The following is a 22,912-nucleotide window of genomic DNA, read 5'->3' on the forward strand; positions in this document are numbered from 1 at the left end:
CTAATAAAAAAATTCTCAAACAGATCAGCAGCCTTCCTCTACTCAAAGGATAAATCTGCTGAAAAGAAATTAGGGAACTGACACCCTTCACAATAATCCCAAATAATATAAAATAACTTGATGTGAATCTAACCAAGTAAGTGAAAGTTCTGTATTATAAGAACTTCAAGTCTCTGAAAAATGAAATTTAAGAAGATTCAGAAGATGGAAAGACCTCACATGATCATGCATTGGCAGGATGAATATAGTAAAAATGGCCATTTTGCCAAAAGCAATCTACAGATCCAATGCAATCCCAACCAAAATTCCACCTCAATTCTTCATAAAGTTGGAAAGAGCAATCTGCAAATTCATTTGGAATAATAAAAAAAAACCTAGGATATCACAGACTATCCTCAACAAAAAAGAACTTCTCGGGGAATCACCATCCCCGATATCAAGCAGTATTACAGAGTAATAGTAACAAAAACAGTATGGCATTGATACAGAGACGGACAGGCAGATCGGTGGAATAGAACTGAAAAGCCAGAAATGAACCCACATATCTATGGTCACTTGATCTTTGACAAAGCTAAAACCATCCACTGGGGGAAAAAAAAGACAGCATTTTCAACAAATGGTGCTGGTTCAACTGGAGGTCAGAATGTAGAAAAATGCAAATTGCCCCATTCTTTTCACCCTGTACAAAGCTTAAGTCCAAGTAGATCAAGTACCTCCACATCAAACATCAAACAAGATACAATCAAACTAATAGAAGAAAAAGTGGGGAAGAGACTCGATCACATGGGAATTGTGGAAAATTTCCTAAACAAAACACCAATGGCTTATGCCCTACAATCAAGAATCAACAAATGGTACTTCACAAAACTGCAAAGTTTCTCTAAGGCAAAGGACACTGTCATTAGGACACAATGACAACCAATGGATTGGGAAAAGATCTTTACCAATCATACATCCAATAGAGGGCTAATAACGAAAATATACAAAGAACTCAAGAAATTAGACTGCAGAGCATCAAATAACCCTATTAAAAGTGGGCACAGAGCTAAGCAAAGAATTCTCAGCTGGGGAATATCAAATATCTGAGAAATGCCTAACGAAATGCTCAACATCCTTAGTCATCAGGAATATGCAAATCAAACCAACTCTGAGATTCCACCTGATACCAGTCAGAATGGCTAAGATAAAAACAGTGTACAAGAGATGATTACAAGATTTGGAGAAAGAGGAACAATCCTCCATTGTTGGTAGGATTGCAAACTGGTATGACCACTCTAGAAATCAGTCTGAATTTTCCTCAGAAAATTGAACATTGCACACTACCTGATGACCCTGCTATACCTCTCCTGGGCATATACATGCCCAAAAGATGCTCCAATATACAAGAAAGACATATGCTCCACTATGTTCATATCAGCCTTATTTATAATATCCAGAAGCTGGAATGAACCCAGATGTCCTTACACAGAGGAATGGATACACAAAATGTGGTACATCTACACAATGGAGTACTACTCAGCTATCCAAAACAATGACTTCATGAAATCCATAGGCAAATAGAATAGAATAGAAAATATCATGCTGAGTGAGGTAACACAATCACAGAAAAACACACTGTATGCACTCACTGATAATCGGATATTAGCCCAAAACTTCAAAATACACAAGATACAATATACATACCACATGAAGCTCAAGAAGAAAGATGACCAAAGTGCAGATGCTTCATTCCTTGTTAAAAGTGGGGGATAGTGATAGGAGGGGAGATGGAGGCAAAGTTTGGAGCAGAGACTGACAGAACGGGTCTTCAGAGCCTGCCCCACATGTGGCATATATATATACATACATACATACACACACAGCCACCAAAACTAGATAACATTGATGAACCTAAGAAGTGAATGTTGACGGGAAGTGGATATACATCTTTCCTGAGAGACAGAGACAGAGCATGTCAAATAGAGGCCAATGCTAACGGCAAACCACTGAACTGAGAATGGGACCCCCTTTGGAAGAATAAGAGAATGAATTGAAAGAGCTGAAGGGGCTTGCAACACCATAAGAACAATGCCAACCAACAAGAGTTTCCAGGGACTAAACCACTATCCAAAGAATATACATGAACTTACCCATGGCTCCAGCTGCATACATAGCAGAGGATGGCCTTATTGGGCAACAAGGAAGGAGCAGCCCTTGGTCCTGCCAAGATTGGAAACCCAGTGTATGGGAATGTTGAGGAGGAAGTGTGGTAAATGGGGAGGGGAATACCCTTGTAGAAGAAAAGGAGGGGGTGGGATAGGGGGCTTATGACTGGGAAATCGAGAAAGGGAACAACATTTGAAATGTAAATAATTGTCCAATAAAAGAAAAAAAAACTATGAAGTCTGTCAAGTGACCAATACATATGCCTCTAAAAGTCAACACTGTGTTCAATACTGAAGCACTAAGCTGGGAATATATCAGGAAATGGACTCATAGAGAAAACATCAGGAAAATTAATATGCAAATATCTGCTGTATTTATAGATACCTTTTCAGGACGGACTGAGACTTTCCCACATAAACTGGACACTGTGCAGATGGTACCAAAGAAAATCCTAAAATTCTTACAAGGTATGGGTTTTCTAAGCTTATAGGCCTTGACAATGGACCTATAGTTATATCCCAGTTAAGTCAGAGATTAGCTGATATTCTGGAGATTGAGTGGAATCTTCATTGTGCTTATAGGCTCCAGAGTTCAGGGTAAATTCAGAAGATAAAAAGAACCCTCAAAAATGATTAACTAAATTAACTTCAAAGACTGCGTGTGGCTGGGTGACTCTTCTCCCCTTAATCCTTTATAGAGTACAGAACTCCCCATACCAGATGGCACTCACCCCTTTGAAAGTTATGTTTGGTTCACCTACTGACAGAACTTATTACAGAAACAGACTATTATAGACTATTGTGAATTACTATATGAATTTGATGATGTTCACTAGTACACATTTAGTCTAAACTTCCTGCTTTTCATAAAACAGGTCCAGCTCTGAAGCTCTACCAACTTTAGCCAGGAAATAGGGCCCTAGTCAACAGACACTGCCAGGGGTCGCTAGAGCCCCCTTGAAATGGTTCCTGTGCTACAGAGTTACAGTGTGGGTGCACTGCATGTTCCATTCCAGTAGAACAACACCTGGTAAGCAGGAGGAGAATTCTGCCTCAGAACTTCTTCCTGTCTCCCAATGGTGGGTCCCTACCCATTCTTCAGGGACACCGCAAAGACATAGCCATGTTATTAACGTTTCCATAAAGCCTCAGGAAGTCCATGATTGGGCCTTCTAGTCTTAAGGGAAAGGGAGGGATGAGAGGCCAAATAAATTCAGACTCTATTTTAGACAATGTTACCTGAGTTTGAACTCAGGTAAAGTTCCAACAAAACTTGAATCTAGCTCTGATCTCTAGGCTAAATCACAACAAGACCTGCATTTCCTAGTTACACCTCTAACTAGAGCTGTGTTCCAAGTTATTCCTCTACCAAATCTGCACTTGCACCTTACAAGCCCAACTCCTGCCTATTAACATGCATAGGGAAGCAGAAATTAAGTTTATAATATGACTCCCATTACCAATCAATTATGTTAAAGGCCAAGGTAGTTTTCCAATTAGATCCAATTAGATGATTTCACACTCACCCCTTTCTTGCTGCGTATTATAAAGCCTTACCCCAATAGATAATTCAGGGCTACTGTCTCTACTGAAAACCTTCCTGAGAGTCAGTGGTGAGCTGGGAGGCAAGAAGTAAGGCAAATAGAACAGAGATCCTGCTTATTGTTGTATCCAATGAGCTTCTCTGTGTGTTTTTTGGGGGGGGCAGTGGGTTGGTGATCACAATTCACTAACATTTCCCCAGCACTACAGTTCTCTTAGATATGACTGATGTTTAATAAATTTATAAATATAATCATTCCTAGAACTGATTCATTCTAGAAAGATATAAATTATCTACATCTTCATTTGGTAATGTAATTGATCACTTCTACCAACAGAAGCAAACTGTAAAAATGTCAATGAAGCCCAAGGCCAGTTCCTTTCCAAAAAACATATCACAAAAAATTATGACAAGTGCATCATTGTTTAGAGGATCTTTGGCTTTCCATCTTAGGACTGAGACCTTAGTACTCATCCAAATACTAAGAGGAGGCAAGTGTACAGACTCCCTGATTAGCTCTGATACTGAGCTCCTGAAATCATCACATCATTCTCACATCAAACAACTGCTACATGTCATGGAGACCAGGAGGAAATCCTACCTGGTTATGGAACATGAAGTAAAGTTAATCCTTCTGAAACATGTTCTTAAATGTGGGTGTCTGGAGGAGGAGGGGGAGGCACTAAATATGTTATTTAGTCAACTCTGTATGGCTATCTAACCTTTACATATCCACCATTTTTCCAGGTGAGTTATTAAGCATCAAAACATCTCAGTAGCTTAGAAGGGGGGCATTAAGCCTAGTGATTTCAGTGTGGGGAAAAGAGTCACCTCTGAGGAAAAGGTCAAGAGTATCAATGGAACCTCTGAATACTTTTCTCCTGAGATGTTCAAGAGCAAAGGGGGGCTTCCCTCTGACAATGCAGAACTTGTTTTGATCCTCCACTTTTTAGAGACTGGGTAACAATCATTCATAGGGGCAGAAAATTCAAAGATCAAAAGCCAGATTATTAATGGAAGCCAACTTGCATGTCAGATCACCTCTTCGAAGAACTTAAAGACATAATGATGCCTTTAACTGTACATAGAATCATATAAAGTCATATAATTCTTGGCCTTATTATCCACCCATTGCTTGGATATGATAGAGACACAACAAAGATTTCCTCAGACGTAATACCTAGAGAACCCTGATCCCAAACAAGCAGTAAAATTTTTTTTAGTGGCTTACTGAACCTAAAAATTCACAGATGCTTTTAAGCAAAAAAAGATATGACTATTTAACGGCAAACAATTAATTAAAGAGTAGAAGTTTACCTGGCAGTGTAAAAGTAACTACAAGAAAGGCCAGAGCTGTACAATTACACACAAAAAATCTCACTACTTCCTGTTGCCTCTGCAGGGAAACAGTGTCTTTCCTTTCAAACCTTCTTTTCACCAACTCTTCCAGAGCTGCCTAGAGATGAGAGGAAATGGCATGAGGAAACACTGTACCTTCCAATCTTTCATCCTTTAAAAAGAATGTTTAAGGCAGAAGCCTCCCACAGGATGGACATTATTCTAGCCTGAGGAACAGGAGATCCTGAGAGACAGAGAACAGCAGCACCAGCTCCAAGGATTCACTGATATGGAGCACATTTGCAGAGTATTCATCTTCACAAACATCAGATATGGACAAAACCCAAGATGTGTCCACTCATAGCTAAGAACCTAGACACAAGCACATCCCCCTTTGTAGAAGGATCACTTTATTTTCCAGGGAAATAACCAAGAGTAAGAGCACAAGCATAATAGACTCCAAAGTTAGCAGACCATGCTCCAAGAAACACACCCCCTGGAGCCCTTCCAGGGTTAGAACCAGGGTTTGTATTAGACTGAATATTGCACCCAGAAAGGCTGTGGAGTTAACATTTGGAAGCACTTCCCACTGAGATCTGGAACCTTGGAGTGCTGTTCTATACGAACTCCTTATCCCCATTCACAGTCAAAGAAAATTCAAAGAATAAATGGAAGATTTCATCCTGAAATCTTGTACCCCCACTTCACCTATCATCACTTCACCAAATAGACATTGATGATCTACTTAATTCATTACGGAGAATATCAAAAAGAGCACCGCAATAATGGAAGGCCTAGCACAGATGTAGGTGCACCAAGCTGAGGACAGAAAACCCTTACTAGAAATCCAGAGGGAACCAGATTACAAATCTGAATGACATATAATTTACATGGCATTAGTATGAGATACAGGGTATCAAATATGCTTCAAAACAAGAAAAATACATGGCAACATATTTAACAATAATAAGAATTTCATCTGTCATTGAAAATTTTAACACACTGTGGGGAGGGAACAAAGACACCTGTAAAACCTCTCAACCTTTCTTGGTCTGTACAGAGGTTAACCAGTGTTTCTCCAGTTGCCATAATATCTAGGGACCCTCTGCTTGAGCAGTTAGGAGACAAGAAAAAGCCTGTATGAGATAGAGGGTGCCCCTTACCTCATGTACACTGAAGAGGGGGGGGTCCTAAAAGAGATCTGGCCCCATCAATGATTTATGACCCATCTCAAAAATAGGACTTGCAGAGAGACTGAGTGGAGCACAAGCTTGGAGTAATTTTTATCAACCAGCCAGTAGTCAAATATTTCCACCTATGCTATTACCACTGATAGCACTAAGAACCCAAGCACAATCATGGTTTCCTTGATGTATTGGAGTAAGGGCACAAGCATAGAATCCACAAAAGACAACAGCCCATCCTGAAGGGAAAGAGATGCTCAGGAGCACATGTGTTGCCAGTTCAAGGGGGTGAATCAGACAGAATACTTTGTGCCACACATACACAGTATCACACAATGTGAAGGGCTTCTCACTGATATCTGCAGCCTTGGAGTGGTCCTCTGCTTTTGAGGGATAAGTTTTCTTATTTAAGGGAGACAGAAAGTTCAAATAAGAATATAGAATTTGTTCTTTGTGTGAGCAACTCATCCTTTCTTCCAAGACCTTCACAACGTTTTAGCTCAACAATCATCAAAGCATAGTACAACTGTGGATGTCTCCTGATGTAGACTCATCAAAGGTTTCTGCACAAGAAATCCAGATGGACCCTACCAAAGGTAGCATCAGAAACATTTCAATAGGCTTGATAATACAGAATGTCAAACACATTGTGAAATGCCAAAACCACAAACAGGTAATGACAACTTAACTTAATTCTGTAAATGAAATCCTCTTGATAGAGCAAATTTGAGCACAATAAAGGACAGAGTAGTACAATGTCACATTCACAACCTCACCACCTTCTTCTAATTCTGAGGAGAACCACTCCCCTTTCCTTTCTCCCCTTCTTGTTGCCCAGTCTACCTGAGCTGCCTGGACATGAGAGGAAAAGGCTCTAAGAGGGACAGAGTTCTTCTTCCAACCTGTCTTTTCTGAGCAAATCTAAAGACAGATAATATGCTGAAACTTGTATCCCAGATCACCTCTCCTGCTAGCACAAAGATATGCTTAAACATTTAATGACAGTGGATGTCAAAGTGATGCCCAAATTCAATGAAGTCATGGCACACCTGTAGCTGAGCCTTGACAAGAGACATCAAGATTTTTGTCAGAGTAATTCTCCAAGAAACATCACTACCCATTATTGGAAATACTGTCAATGGCTTATTGAATACCGGATATCAAAACATGCAAGTAACACATTTACCACCATGCAATTCAACATACTTAATCATGAGTCACAAGTCCATCTGGCAGGACAAATTTGGCTGCTCTAGAGTACAGGTACAACCTCGCAATACTCCTATGTCTTTAAATAGCGTAAAAAGGGTCACTGTGCTTCCTGTCTTATCATTTGAACAGGAGTTTCCAATATGAAACATTCCCACCATCACTGGCAGGAGCGTGGACATATTCTAAAACTCAGGAACACTAATTGCATGGTGACTGAGATCATCATGGATTCCAAGGTTTTATTCTCACCAAGTACATTTTCACAAACGTCTAGTAGGAACAAATCCAAGATATCATCACTGATAGTGCTCAGAACCTAGACACAAAGTGATCCTCCTAGGATGCAAAGTATCTTTTCTAGTGAGAAAGGCTTTTCTTGTGAGTGCACAAGCATGGAAGTCTCATCACCCCATCCTGCAAGGAATCAGACTCAGGACCACCTATGATGGCAGTGCCAGGGTGTGTCTTACAGTGTCTTTGGGACCCCTGGATCAGTAACACATAGGCTTTCCATTGACCTGTGGAACATTTGAAAGGTCCTCTAGATTTCTGTGCTGAGACATATCCCATTCAGAATGTCAGAGAATCCTAAGATCAAGTGGCAGAAATTTTCCTGAATTTTGTCTCCTTGATAACCTCTCTCCAGAGATAAATTCTATTTAATCAATTATTGACTTTATATGACACAAAGAGGTCCACAGATATTCAGGTCTAGGCATCCCCATGGCTCAGCCATAAAGAAGACACAACACCAAAGATCTCACAAGGAATAACAAGGGAATAAAAACCCAACTCCTCATTAAAAATCTTTTTCATGAAATACCAAAAACAGAATACAAAACATGGCTCAAGACCATGTAATGGCAACGTATTTGATCATGAATGAGAAATTCACCCAGCACCAGTGGAAATTAGACCATATTTTGGGGCATGGTAGAAATATAACTTCTGAACTGCCTCCCAAATTGTGTCACTCTCTAAGAGTACCGTCCAATATAAAACCTAACTCACAGCATGGACACATGTTTCACCTCAGGAACACAACTTGAAGAAAGGGTAAGACAATAATGGATTACAAAGATTAATTATCAAAAAGCCCATCTTCACAAAATTCAAATATGAACAAATCCAAGATGTGAGCCCTAAAAGCTCTCAGATTCTGACGCAATAATATTATCCTAAAATATATGAACTGTATTTTTGCAACAAAGATTCTCAGGGTGACATCCCAAGCATAGAAGTCGCAGATGTCAATAGGCCATCTTCCAGAGATCAGACTCCCAAGATTTCTATGGCAACAGGAGCATGGAGTGCCTAAGAATGAATATTGTACCCTAGAAGGTTTCAGAAGCAGAAAGAATGAAAGGCTTCCCAATGACATCCTGAGGCTTTGTGTGGACCTGGCATTTAATGACTGAGCTGCTCCCATTCAAAGAGATGGAGCACTCAACAATCAAATGGCTACTTTTGTCCAGAAATGCATTTATCCCTGATCACCTCTGTCAAAATTGAAAGTTCTAAATAACGAGATTGAGTCAGATGCCACAAAGAGACCAAACATCAAAGAAATAATGGCATACCAATGGCTGTGCCATAATGAAGAAACACCAATAAGGGGTTCAGAAAAAGTCTCAAGAGAGAGATTGAGACAACTCTAATGCCAAAAATATTGTTTTAATTGGGTACCAAAATCTGGAGATGATTCAATCTTGAGAACACACAAAGGCATGATCATGTAATTAATAAATATTTGATAATGAAGAAAACATTGTGGCTAAATTTTAACCTCAAGGGTCTGCCTGATAGGCAGTGTGGTATATCCATCACACCTGACTTTGTATACATTTGCTGGGGACCTGAACTTGGGGCTCATGCTTGACTAGAAGTGACTTTGGAAGGCAGCTATGCTCACCACTATACCACCATATGAACAACAACGCCAACCAACCAGAGCTTCCAGGGACTAAGCCACTTCCCAAAGACTATACATGGACTGACCCTGGGCTCCAACTGCATAGGTAACAATGAATAGCCTAGTAAGAGCACCAGTGGAAGGGGAAGCCCTTGGTCCTGCCGAGACTGAACCCCCCAGTGAATGTGATTTTTAGGTGGAGGGCGGTAATGGGGGGAGGAAGGGGAAGGGAACACCCATAGAGAAGGGGAAGGGGAAGGGTTAGGGGGATGTTGGCCCAGAAACCAGGAAGGGGAATAACAGTTGAAATGTAAATAAGAAATACTCAAGTTAATAAAGATAAATAAATAAATAAATAAATAAATAAATAAATAAATAAATAAATACTTACTTCAACATAATAAAGGCCATATGCGAAAAGCCTACAGCCCATGCAATAATTAGTGGGGGAAGTGAAAAGCCCACTCCCTCAGCATGCCCTTAAAGATGAGGCTCCACTCTGGCCACATCAGTTCAGTATGGGACTGGAAGCCTTAGCCAAAGCAAGTAGGAAGAAAAAGAAAGAAAACCCATACACATTAAAGAAAGTCAGTATAGCTCTTTCTGTTGATAACATGATTACATACATAAAAAAATATGTACACTGTTCATGAAAATTCACAGAGACACAGACACACATGTGCAAAGTATGCATGCACAGTTAGAAATAATAAATGCATGCATTAAAGCTACAGGGTATAGAGGATGAAGAGAAAATATAATGGTCACAATTAATTTACTGCTCTTACAGTAGTCTCAGAACTTGTATCAGGCAGTTAATACTGCCTGTTACTCTAGTATCAGAGGGTCTGAGGCTCTTTGGACTCAGCTAACATGCACACTCATGGTGCACATGAACTAGGGCAGGTGGACACATAATTTTTAAATAAAAAAAGAAATACCCAAGTTAATAAAGATGACAAAAAAAAGAGACTTTGGTGACTGACTGACATCCTTAGTCATTTATTGAGGATTCGCTTTCCCACGTATATTCTTTAAGACATTTCTATTATAATTTTGCTTCCTATTTTGTCTTTATTCATCTTTGAAATTTGCATATTAAGGGCTTCTTGGACGGTATGTGGATGCCATCATTCCCTTCTACTAAATGGAGTAGACTGAGAATCAAATGTTATCATTGCTCTTTAAGCCTTGGGGAGAATTCATGGTGATTGCATTTAGCCTTGGACATCTTTTCTGAGGATACATGTTTTGGTTTTGCTATTAGAGGTATTCTCACTTGTATTTATCTGCATAAGCATTTTCTATCATCTTGGTTCAATTTCAGTAGATCCAATGTGCCTATAAATTTATTTAGTTTTTTCAAACTGAGAAGAGTCTCAACTATAAAATCTTTGTCCAAGGATTTCCCTAGATTCAGTGACATCTGATGCAACCTCATCATTTCTTAGAAATGATTGAAATCAGTGTCTATCCTAGTTAACGGACACCTTGGCTAAAAGTGACAAGTTGTTGTGCTATAAACAAAAGATACTCTTTGGCCTGTTTTTCCCTTTGCTTTCCCTTTCTTGATTTCCTGCTATGATCCTTCTTCATTCTTACCACCCACTCTGTTTGTCCTTGATTTGTTCTTCTATTCCTAAGCACTTCAATTTTATTTTAAGAGGTAATTTAAGTGTGTCTAACTGTTAATGTTAGGATTTATATCTATGAGCATTCCAAGAAATTACTTATTCTGTGTAGATATCAATTCCCTAACATCAATATTTGCTGTTGCTACTTTTCGTGTCATTGAACAAAAGCAAACTCTGATGCTGATATGGGAACTCAAGGCCAGTTCCTCTAAAGAGTACTTTTTAACAAAAAGGCACCCTAGATTCAGGGCACTTTGTGTTTCCATCCTTTCACTGACTACTTGGTGGCCATCAAAATTCTGAAAAGTGACACATGTCCAGGTGCCTTGATTAGCTCTCAGCCTGAGCTCCTGAAAGCATTGCATCATCCTCACATCACACAACTCCTGTGGCCATGGAGACAAGGACAAAATCCTCCCTGGTTTTGTAATATGCAGCATAGGGAACTCTGCTGAAATAGATCACTGCAGGTTCATATCTAGAGGAAAAGACCCATCCTATCTTTACAGAAATTAGTTTGGCTTCCATAGCTTTGCATAGCCACCATATTGCCTGGTGACATAGTGACCATGAAAACATCTCAGTAGATTAGAAAGGGCTCATTAAAGTCAGTGATATTGGCTTGGGAAAAAAGACTCTCCTCTGGAAATAAAAAGGTCACAAGCTTCATAGTAGCAGTGGATACCATTCTCCCAAGGTGTTGGGGCACACATAGTCTGAAGGGCTTCCCTTGACATGTTGGGCACTGTATTGATACTATACTGTTCAGTAAAGGACATCTAGCCTATCAGAAAGAGAATTCAAAATCAAAAGGTCATGTTTACTGAATACAAACTTCTATGCCTGATCACCTCTCCCAAGAGCTTAAGGCTTCCTAATAACTGAAGATAAAAATCACATACAGTTCTTGTGATTCTGGCAGTTTTGGTACATCCACTCATCAATGAATGTCCATGATGAAGACACAATAAGAATTTCCTCAGAAGAAATTCAAAAGGAACAAAGACCCCCTACCCAGAAATAGAAATTATTTAATGGGATACTGCATAAAGGAAGTCAGAAAAAATTTTAAAGCAAACAAAGTTCAACCATGTTATAGAAAATATTTCATTAAAAAAATTTGATTACATGTGTCAATGTGACCAAAGTAAACAGTAAAATTGTACTATGACATGCAGAAAAAATCTGTCCCCTCTGCTTCTGAGGAGGATACCAGTGCCCTCTCTTCTTCATATTTTCATTCCATCCACACTTGTCAAACACCACACATGAAAGGAAATACATGAGGGCAGAGTGTGCCTTCTACTTTATCTTCCTTGAAGAAGAACTTCACAAACAAATGCTACCCTACAGCTTAAACATTATCCTCACCTCAGGGATAAGAGTTCCTAAGAAACTGAGAGCAGCATCAACTTTAAGGATTCACTCCTGTGAGGCATGCTTTTCAGAGTTTTCCTCTTCACAAATTTCAATCATGAAAAAAAAAACCATTATGTGATCACTCAGAGCTCAAAGAACCTAGAAAAAAGCACATTCTCCTTCACAGAGATATTGGGTCCTTTTCAGGGAAGATGCCTACAGGAAGAACACGAGCACACAGCCCTCCCCTCAAAAGTGAGACTATTGTCCAATGAGTCATAACCTCTTGGAACTTCCTGTGTTAGAACCAGTTTGTGTAGAACAGAATATTGTGTCCCTGAGGTGCTGAGCAGCACACAAGCTTGAGGTCTATTAGTGTCCCATTCAACGAGACAGAATTGAATGACTAAATGGTAGATACCTTCATGAAACTTAAACCCCTCATCACATATTGCAAGAGATTGAATATCTACATAATCAATAAATTGCAGAGGATGCCAGAACAGGTTCATAATACGGGAAGTTCTGGCACACCTGTAGCTACACCAAGCTGAAGACATATGAAGAAGATCCACAGAAAATATCTGGAAGGAACCAGACCTGGAATTATAAATATTTTAAATGCAGTGCAAAATACAGGGTATCCAATATGCTTTAAAACAACAAAATACGTGGAACCATTTAATCCTATGTAAGGGATTGATTTGTCAATGAATATTTGAACACAATAGATGCAGGGAAAAAAGACACAAGTGAAATCTCCCAAATTCCCTCTGCTTCTAAAGAGGTGAACCAGTGTGTTTATACTTTCCACTCCTCCTACTCAGCCTATGCTAAAGAAGACATTGCCAGACAAAGGCTGACCCCAGCACTTAAGACTTGTCACAAAACAGGACTCACAAAGAGACTTGATGGATCACGAGCTCTAAGGAATTATTATCAGCAAGCACATATTTACTGACTTCAAATGATGACCACTAACAGAACAAAGAACCTAGGCCAAACACAGGCTCCTCTAAGCATTAAGGCACTTTTCTAGTGAAGATGTCCAGAGTAAGAGCACAAGCATAAAATCTTCAGAGACAGCAGCTCTGGTGGCTGTGGAAGTGTGGGGATAAGGAGGAATGCTGTGCTGAAAATTGGTCAGGAGCACAATGTGAAGGGCTTCCCACTAATACCCTGCACCTTGAAGAGATCCTCTGGCTTTTAGTGACAATGAATTTATACTTACAGAGACAGAAAATTCAAATGACATTTCTCATCCATGAACAAAATTTATTGCTTGTTAAAAAATATTCTCTCAATAAACTCTACTAAGGGCTTGAAAATCCACTTAATCACATACTAACAGTGAAGTCACAAAGAAAGCAACAATCATCACAACATGACCCACCTGTGGATGCCCCAGGATGTAAAATCATCAAAGATTTTTTTCAGAAAAAAAATCCGTGGGGACCTTGTCCAAAGGTAGCATTAGAATTATTCATAATGTGGTATGGAATACAAAAGATCGCAGGCCCTATAGAGTAACAGTGCCATGTAATGAAAACCTACTTAATCCTGAAAATGGAGTCCTTATTGGTAGCACAAATTTGACCACAATAAAGGTCAAGGCATTATAATGAAACATTCATGACCTCTCCAAACTCCTCTGCTTCTAAGGAGCAGAACTGGAACTAGAACATTTACAAGTTGAGTCTTGGAGTGGTCCTGTAAGGTATACTGAGTAGTCACAGCACAGCCAGAAAGAATTTAAGAATCCAAGGTCAGTCATTTTCCTGAGGCCTGTGTCCTGGATCATTTCTCCCAACGCTTATACATATAGTTCAGCGAATACTAATAGTAGTGAATGCCACAAAGTATCCCCACTTATGGTGATTTAGACCCATGCACGATGTACATTCATCAAAGAGTTCCTCAGTCAAAATTTTAATGGAAGCAGATCTCAATGTTGCCTTCAAAATGTTTTTGATGGTTTATATGAAGAAGTAATTAAAGGATGCTTTAAACCAACAAAAATACAACTATGCAATGACTTGTTATTCAATTATAAATAAGAAGTCCACATGGCAAAGGAAACTAAAATAGAGGGCATGGTTGCATGTTATCCCCTGAACAGCCTCCCAACCTTCCTCTGCCTGAAAAGGAGGAAGGTTGCCCCTCCCTTCACACTTTCACCTTGACCATCTACTTGATCTGTCTGGAGAGAAAAGACTGAAGAAAATGTAGTATACCTCCAACGCTGCTTTCTGAAGAGGAAATTGCCCATAAAAAATGTACACTAGGAGGTCCATATGCTTCAGTTCAGGAAAAGAACTTGGAGAGGGACTGAGATCAGTATCTGCTCCAGGGATTATAATCATTAAGCATGTCTTCACAAATCATGACTATTACAGGTTTGCATGGACAACACTCAGAATATAGACCCAAGCCCATGCTCCTTGTGTCTCTTTTCCAGCAAGAAAGCCTGTGATGTGATCCCAGCTTACATCACTCAGAGGACAGCTGCCCATCCTCCTGAAAACAGACCCTCCGGACCATCTCAGTTAGCAGTGTACCAAGATCTATTTTGGTATCCCCTAAGGAAGCAAGAAGAAAGTGTCCCATCAATCTAAATTTAAAATAACTACACAGCTTCTGTTATTGCCTTTCCATGCATAAAACAAAGCAAAGCAAAGCAAAACAAACAAACCCCCAGCAACTTTTAATCAAAAGTAAAATCCTGGCAGCTAATAAGGGAAGTCGTGGAGAAACCAGCTAACACATGTAGGTAGGATGGTAATGACACCCTTTTCTACTCAATCATGTATGCTTTGAATACTGTATTCTTAACATAAATATTTACTAAGACACATATACAGGTGGTGTGGATAATATATCAGGATGATTCACTGATAGACCCCAGGGCAATGTCGGGGCAGGGAGAAGGGAAGGGGTGGTGGGTGGGGGGACACCCTCATAGAAGCAGGAGGATGGGAGATTGAATAGGGGGGGTTATGGATATGACACCAGGAAATGAGATTACATTTGACATGAAAATAAAAAATCCCCCACAAAAAATCCCAAAAACAAAACAAAACCAAAAACCCAAAATGATCAATCTGATCCTTACTAGGAGTCCTGAAATATTTGTTCTAGATGTAGTAAGTAGAGGATGGTAGCCTTAGAGTTTTGAAGGATGGAGGAAAATGGTGGTGAAGGAAACAGTGGATCACTTAGGAGGAATCAGACAGAGGACCAAATCCAACTCAGATCCAGCACAGGCAGAGCAGAAGTCCTGCATATTTCTATTAAGAGACCCTTTCATGTGTCTGTGTCAAATTTTGTAGGAGGCGCTATGGTCCCTGGAGCTGATACCACAGTCTGAAGAGCACCTTCCTGAGGATGCAAATAGTCACGGGAGAGGAGAGAGTGGGTAGAAATATTGGTGGGAAACATATATGGTCGCCTCTTTTGACTGTGGGGCTTTGCTCCGGGTAGGTCATGGTGATTTGTCACATTTTGTCATTGAAAGACCCAGGTACATTCACGTAGATCGAGCTCCGAAGAGTTTTCTCCCTCCTAGAACACACATCTAGTACAATTATTTTGTATATTTTCCACAGGAGTCACAACCCTTCATTCACCTTGCAATTACAATGTCCTTGCTCCTGCTGCTGCTGGTGCTGTGGTGGCTGCTACTGCTATATTGTTGTGTCCAGTGTACTGTGAATGACCAGGTGTTTTCATCGCACAGATATGAACTTTCCAAAAGTCCATGCTAGAGATACTGAAAATCATCAACAACAACACACAGCATTGTCAAAGCCTGAGCCCAGCCTCAAAATCAAGGCCAGGGATACGGCTGACTCTGCAGGACACCCTGAGTGGAAGAGAGGCAGTCAGGTGTTGCTCCCTGGCTCAGGCCAATGGAAATGGTTGGCCAAGTACAAGCGGTGGACAACACAACACTTTGTTTCTTACTGAAAACCCATGTTTTCAGGTCTCCTCGAATGAAGAGGCTCCTGTACGCTCACATACAAGTAAGGCCAGGTTGAGATACTCACAAGTGCATGAACGAAGAGAAACAAGATAAAGACCAATGGATGCTGACTCCTGGATACCCACCCTTGGCTCGGACCCTTGGTGGTAAATAAGTGTCTTTGCCAGTTTGCTGACCTTCCTCACTGAAGGTGATGCCTCCCTGTCCTGGCAGGAGCCAAGTGAGAGTGGAGTTCTGCTCACGTCTCCTCTATCCATCACCTCACCTGCTCTGTGGGCATTGAGACTCCTCTGCTTTTCCTATAGCACTAAACCTGGGAAGGGACACCAGTTCCTCAATAAGAGGATGCAAAAGGCTACCATATGAAAGGGCCAAACATGCATGAAACTGATGGAGACTCTGTGTGTGATTTATATGGGTGTGCTCTATAGCAGTGACTTTCATCAATTAATGCTGAACTGAACCATGATGCAGAGGAACATGGAGCTCTGTGAATTGAGGCAAGCCTGGTCTATAGAGCAAGCTCCAATCTAACCGAAGGTAAAGGCGACTGCATGTCGAATCATTGTAATTATAGTAATTATATTGCAAAACATATAGAACTGCTTTCCATTAAAATTAGCCATGAAAATAATCATCACCTGTAAAAAGGGCTGGAATTCTTTGAAAGTCACTCTAATATCAACAGGCAGATGATAGATTAAGGACAGGGAGAAATGTAATATTGTGATCTAAAGATAAAAATGTTAACATTTGCAATCTGCCCGTGCAAAATTATTTTGTTCTTTAATTGTACTAGCTAAATAAATGTATTAATAATGCAGTCGTAGGACTATGAGTAATGAGAATATGTGTGTGTGTGTGTGTTTTCAAGGAGTTCAATTTAAAATACAAATTAACCTTAACTTCCTCCTGCCTCTGTGCTTTAATTATCCAGTTTATTCACACCTGTCTGCCACTGCTCTACAGGCAGTGGGACATAGGAGAATGGAGCCCTAGATAAGGTATATGAAAGTCTTATGCTAAAGCCATCTTCATTCAAAGCCTCATATTATATATATGTGTGTGTGTGCATATATATATACATATATATTTATACACACATATATACACACATTACTCTGAAATTAAACATATAATACTCCTGAGTTCAAGTTGTGTACAATCACAAGAACACAAGCACTAGCTACAAGGTGCCAAATTATGTTTTTCCATAAAGGCATATAAAGGGTCATTTAAAAACTTAATTAAATTACACCAGCAAGCAAAAATGAGCAATCTGAAGTAAACTCATTGCTATCCAAAACACCAGAGAGGATCATGAAAACACTGTCTATGGACAATTTGGTATCTTGAAGAAACTTTGATCCCAAGGCTTTTGTCTGGATTTTTAGGTATATTCTCACAAGCACTCAGACGTCTTCTCACAGGACTCCATTCCTGGACCATATCTGATACCTGTCAAAATGATAAAGTAGTTTACAGACACAGAAAAGGAATTAATGGACTCTTAATTCCAGCAGAATAAAAGATATACTATCTAGCTCAAGTTTTTGTCCTGACAGAGTAATGGGTGAAATTTTAAAAAAAATGTTTCATTTATTAACAATAAAGATGACTTTGAATGCAGTGACTGTTTAATTGATACAATTTTGCATTTCAAAGAAGCTGTCTGAGGTATGCACAGGGAGTTATACTCAAGACTATCCCAATAGATGTACTACCCAGAATGTCACACAAAAAGTAGACAAAACAAAGTCCCTCTTCAATAATAAGGTTCCTTTCTTGAAACGATATTTTCTACATAAGCTAAATGCAACTATTCTCTTGGTACACATACATACACATATTGCATATGTGTATGTGTATGTGAATAATATATGTGTGTGTGTTTGTAATGTTTACACTATGTAAATCATCAAAGGAAATCAGGATAGAAATTTAAACAGGGCAGGAACCTGCAGGCTGAAGCTGATGCAGAATTCATGGAAGGGTGTTGCTTACTGGCTTGCCCTACATGGCCTGCTACTACAGAGACATTTTCTCAGTTGTGACCCCCTTCTCTCTGATGACTCTAGCGTGTGTGAAGTTGACCCATAACTAGCCAGCACATAACTAGCCTGCACATAACTAGCCTGCACATAACTAGCCTGCACATCCATGTTCCTTAAACCACTTCATCTCCCTGCATAGACTACCATTTAGCCCCAGCAGAATGTGTTACATACAGGCTTTTTTTACTTTCCCTTCCCTTACCTATGGTCTATATGAGCACAGCCAAAAGTCGCTGTGTGTGTACTCTGCAGAGATCTGTAACTCATCCCCTTTTCTCTATGTCCCAGACACAGTGATGTCTGTTCCAGACAGATCACCTGGGAGCATCACAGTCCTCTGCCATGCTGCTGCGGGGTCGCCATAAGAAAACTAAATATAAAAGAGTCATAAGCACGGTAAGGTCAGCTTCTCCAGCAGCAAGTTGTTGTGTACTTCTTTGCAGGTGACTCTCATTACAGAGCTGTGCTCCTACGGAGAAGGGACATGGAGACAGAATCGTGCCATTTTTTTCTAAGTGCTAATTATCAGCAAGTGTTTCATCCACCCACAAAACAGACTCAAGACTGAGAACACAGGGTCCTAATGCATGTAGTTCAGAACCCTCCCCAAACCACATCCAATCCCATCACATGTTCTTCTGCTCTAGAATAGTAAATGTGTCCACATTCTTGCCAAAGCTCTTCCTTAGAGAAGATCATGAGAATCTGTAGGTGACAGGAACACACAAATCACTTCCGTAAACCTGGAGAGTGACAGAATGCCAGAGCCATGGGATGGTGGCCCGTTTCCCATGGCTCCGTGTCCCAGACTCGTCTCCACTGCCTTTCTAAGTACTGTGTCTCTTCCTAGCACGCATGCCCTCTCTGCCTTTTGTGTTCAGTGTGTGGAGCAAGGACCAAGTCACCAGGCTCCCAAAGCCTTTCCACACACATCTGCATGATGGAGTGCAGTAGAAGTGAAGGATCACTCCTGACAGGGGTAGGATTTCAGAACACAATACGACTCCAGCAGATGCTCTGACTGCCTCTCTGTCCCAGCCGCACTCATTTGAGCAATTATTCTGAAGATCATACCTTAGGTAGAAGACAAGAAGTCAAAAATGTTGTCTGGCCACTCTGCTACTGGAATTGTCACGATGCCTTGAGAAAATTGTATCGTTTTTGGACCTTAGATTTCACCACTGTAAAATGAAAGAAAAAAAATCCCAAGTGTTAGTTTCATAGCACAAGGTTGTCGGTCTTAGTAGACTTCTTTCCCTGTATCAATCAATGAAAATTAAATGGCACTCTGTTTCTCACCTGCCTGAGATCCTGAGTCAGGGGGCTGGATAGATGGCTCAGCACTGTACATTTCATTCCCAGTAACCACGTGGGTAGCGAACAATTGTCTGTGCACCTGGGGTTCAGGAGTGATCTCTTGATCTTCTTATTCATCTGTGTTCGTGTGCCCATATCTATCATACCATACAATGATACAAATATATTACACATAATCAAAAGATAAAGCGCCCAGATAAAATTAAAGTCTCATAAGGAAAGAGAAGAAACATCCGGTTTTGGAGTAAAAAGGGTAAGAACAAGCACTGAAGCATGGTCCTCTGAGGACAACTTCACAGTGGAGGAATCACTGTGGCAGCTGCGGCAGGCGTACATCAGGCATACACCCACGACAGGTAACGGCGGAAATGATGCCATTGGGAGCATTGTGAGGGCAGGCTTAAAACTTACTGCTTTTGGACCCATGGCAAATAGGCATGGGCTGTATAGTCACATCTTACTCTATTTCATATATGGGGCCTCTTGATAACACTGCTAGCCCCTGATGGCAGTGTGTTTGCAGCCTCTCAGCTAACAGTAAGTTCTTGGTGGCATCATACATGCATGTAGTGACTTCTGTGTTATTACTGCACTGAAGAAGCATGCACATTGTATGCTGGGGTATTGATGTGGTGGCTCAGGCAACCAAGCAACTATCTACATAGTGGTTCATCTATGGGGTCCTGACCCTTAGCTCTTTAGGACACACTGAAATATCACAAGAGTTTAAGCCTCTGCCCATGCCCTTCTCAGTGATCTCACAGACATGATGTATAGAGAACACCGTTTCCGTGTTAGCTACCGTTAGCAAGTCAGCAAAGTGAGCAAACACTGCAAACAACAAAGCAAAAAACATACAAACAACACAGTTACAGAGAAATATTTCCTCATAAAATCTGTAACTGCCATTTCAGATGCCAAAAGACATCTATTAAAGTGTTGGCACTTGATGTCAACCCCTCCTTTGGGAGGCAAATCTCTGTGAATCCCAAGTCATTCTTGTCTTCATAGAAATAGTTCCAGGATGAGGAAAGCTATGTAGTGAGAGTCTGACTCAGAAAACCAAACAAACAAAAAAAAAAAAGCTTTACCCTTCGGAATGGTATTGTTTCCTTTCTTTCTAAAATATGGAATTCCCTCTAGAATTGTGTATTCTGTGAACATTTACAGATATTTTCCCTCCTTGTGTTTCTCTGTGTTCCCTACTGATCCTCTCTCAACCCTTTTCCTTCTTCCAACTTATACTCTTTTGTGAATTTCTCCCGATGTTTGGCCTGTTTGAAGATTCAAAATAAAACAGCCATGAGGATTATACCAAGTGACCTTGTGTGTCTAACACAGGGTACTCCTTCTTCTTTTAACCTTCCTAGAACATTGTAGGCCATTTTAATTCCCCCTGGTGTACATTAAAAGATTGGTCCCATCTTCTAACCAGGTTCCTGATGCTCTAGTTCCTTCTGTAAACAAACATGGAAGATCCCTCATTTGTCCTCCACAGATCTCATTGTTACTAAACTGTATGGATTGGTAGTTGGTTACTACTTCCTATTAATATGATATTTTCTTCTCCCAATAGCAATGGTGGTCCTTATTATCATTTGATGCTGTGTATCACAAAAGAAAATACTCAAAACTGACATCAAGTGGGGAAAGATACAGAATTGATAGAACTGAGGTGCAATGAATTCATCTCATTGAACTTAGAATTGTATGGCTATTCTATCAGAGTTTCTAGTTCCCTACTGAAATTTATTCTTTTGGGGTGTTGGGGGGACACAGATTGTATTATGGTCACCCAGGGTGCCTACCTCAAGATAATTTTCATTGATACACATTAATATTGGACTTTTTCATATACAGTTTTGTGATTCAAACCATATATAGACTTGAATGAGCACCACTGTGATCATGAGGAAGAACAGTACCATTATCCCAAATAAATACTGCGACACTCCTTACATCCACTCCTTACTTGACCCTCCTTCCTTAATTGCCACACATGCCTATTTTACCCTTCTCACTGGTCACCATTCATGTGATATCCTTACAGCCCTTCTTTTCAAGGACATCAGAGTACAATAAGACTGTTTAAAAGTTTTTACACTGGATATTTTTACTTACATAATGACTTTGAGATTTAATGATTTGTGCATGTGCATGGTATTGTTCCAATGTATGCAGGTGCATGTGGCGGCCCGAGGACACCTTCAGGTATTAACTCTGAGGCTTTAGGTGTATTTTTTGCATTTTGTTATCATCATCATCATCATCATCATCATCATCATCACCATCATTATATTTATATTCCAAAATTGCCCACCTTTTCTGTCTCTTCTCCACAGGTTCTACACCCCTATCCAGATCCCAGATTGTCAATGTTCCAAACTCCAGGAGGCCGATAATGAAGAACCCACATGTTTCCCCAAGTTTTATTGATTATAGGGGACATGACTGCTCAGCATGCCAGCACACACAACCACAAAGGAACTGGTGAAGCCTAGGGTTTAGGCGAGGGAGTATAAGACCTTAGACTAGTAAAAAAAAAAGCCTTGTTCTTTTGGGCATGAATGTTTTTAAGAGAAAAAAGTCTGGCCTTTGTCACCTCCCAGTGTTGCCCAGTGAGTTTCAAGTAAATAGCACTATGACTCAAAGACACCGGGCAGCAGATTGGAGATCTTGTGTGAACGGGCATACTCAGACAGTCAACTTGATAGTTCTCAATTAACCAAGGACCAAAGCTAGAATGGAGTCCCCATTACATGCAGAACAACCAGCATCCAACTTTTCTGGATTCCATGACAATGGTTTTCATGGTGGGAAATTCATTTTTCTAGCATGTGGACAACTGGGATTACATAAAACTTTTCATTTTAATTACTGTACATCCAGGTTATACATACTTACAGATACAGGTTAGTACTTCCCAATCCAAGTTTACTACTGAAGTTTTCTATTTCCACTGCCACATCTTGAGTATTCTTTTTGCAGCAGAAGAAATAATCTATATGAAAGTAGAAACAAGTAAATTATGTAAATAGCTTAAAATGAATTGTTTAAATAATCTGACACTTTAGGAGTGAGAATGGTTCCTCCTATTGATAAAAACTAACTTTCATTCTTAGTCAATGACCAGAACAAAGACCAAAAGATCATGCACAATCCCTGACCCTCTCTCCTAGCAAGGCATACTCTGGGACTCTACACTTTTAATTCATGGATGCTTGGAGCACAAG

At 40.1% G+C, this 22,912-nt stretch overlaps 1 long non-coding RNA gene across 1 annotated transcript; it reads right to left on the reverse strand.

Annotated features, from left to right (window-relative positions):
- Positions 1 to 19,436: 19,436 nt before the first annotated feature.
- LOC116902092 lies at positions 19,437 to 22,682 on the reverse strand. The gene is made up of 3 exons (XR_004388042.1): positions 22,584 to 22,682; positions 19,662 to 19,816; positions 19,437 to 19,543 (listed from the first exon to the last, which is right to left on the reverse strand). It is a non-coding gene; the product is annotated as an uncharacterized LOC116902092 (long non-coding RNA).
- Positions 22,683 to 22,912: the final 230 nt, after the last annotated feature.

This window comes from Rattus rattus, chromosome 5 (assembly GCF_011064425.1).
Source record: "Rattus rattus isolate New Zealand chromosome 5, Rrattus_CSIRO_v1, whole genome shotgun sequence".
NCBI lineage: Eukaryota > Metazoa > Chordata > Mammalia > Rodentia > Muridae > Rattus > Rattus rattus.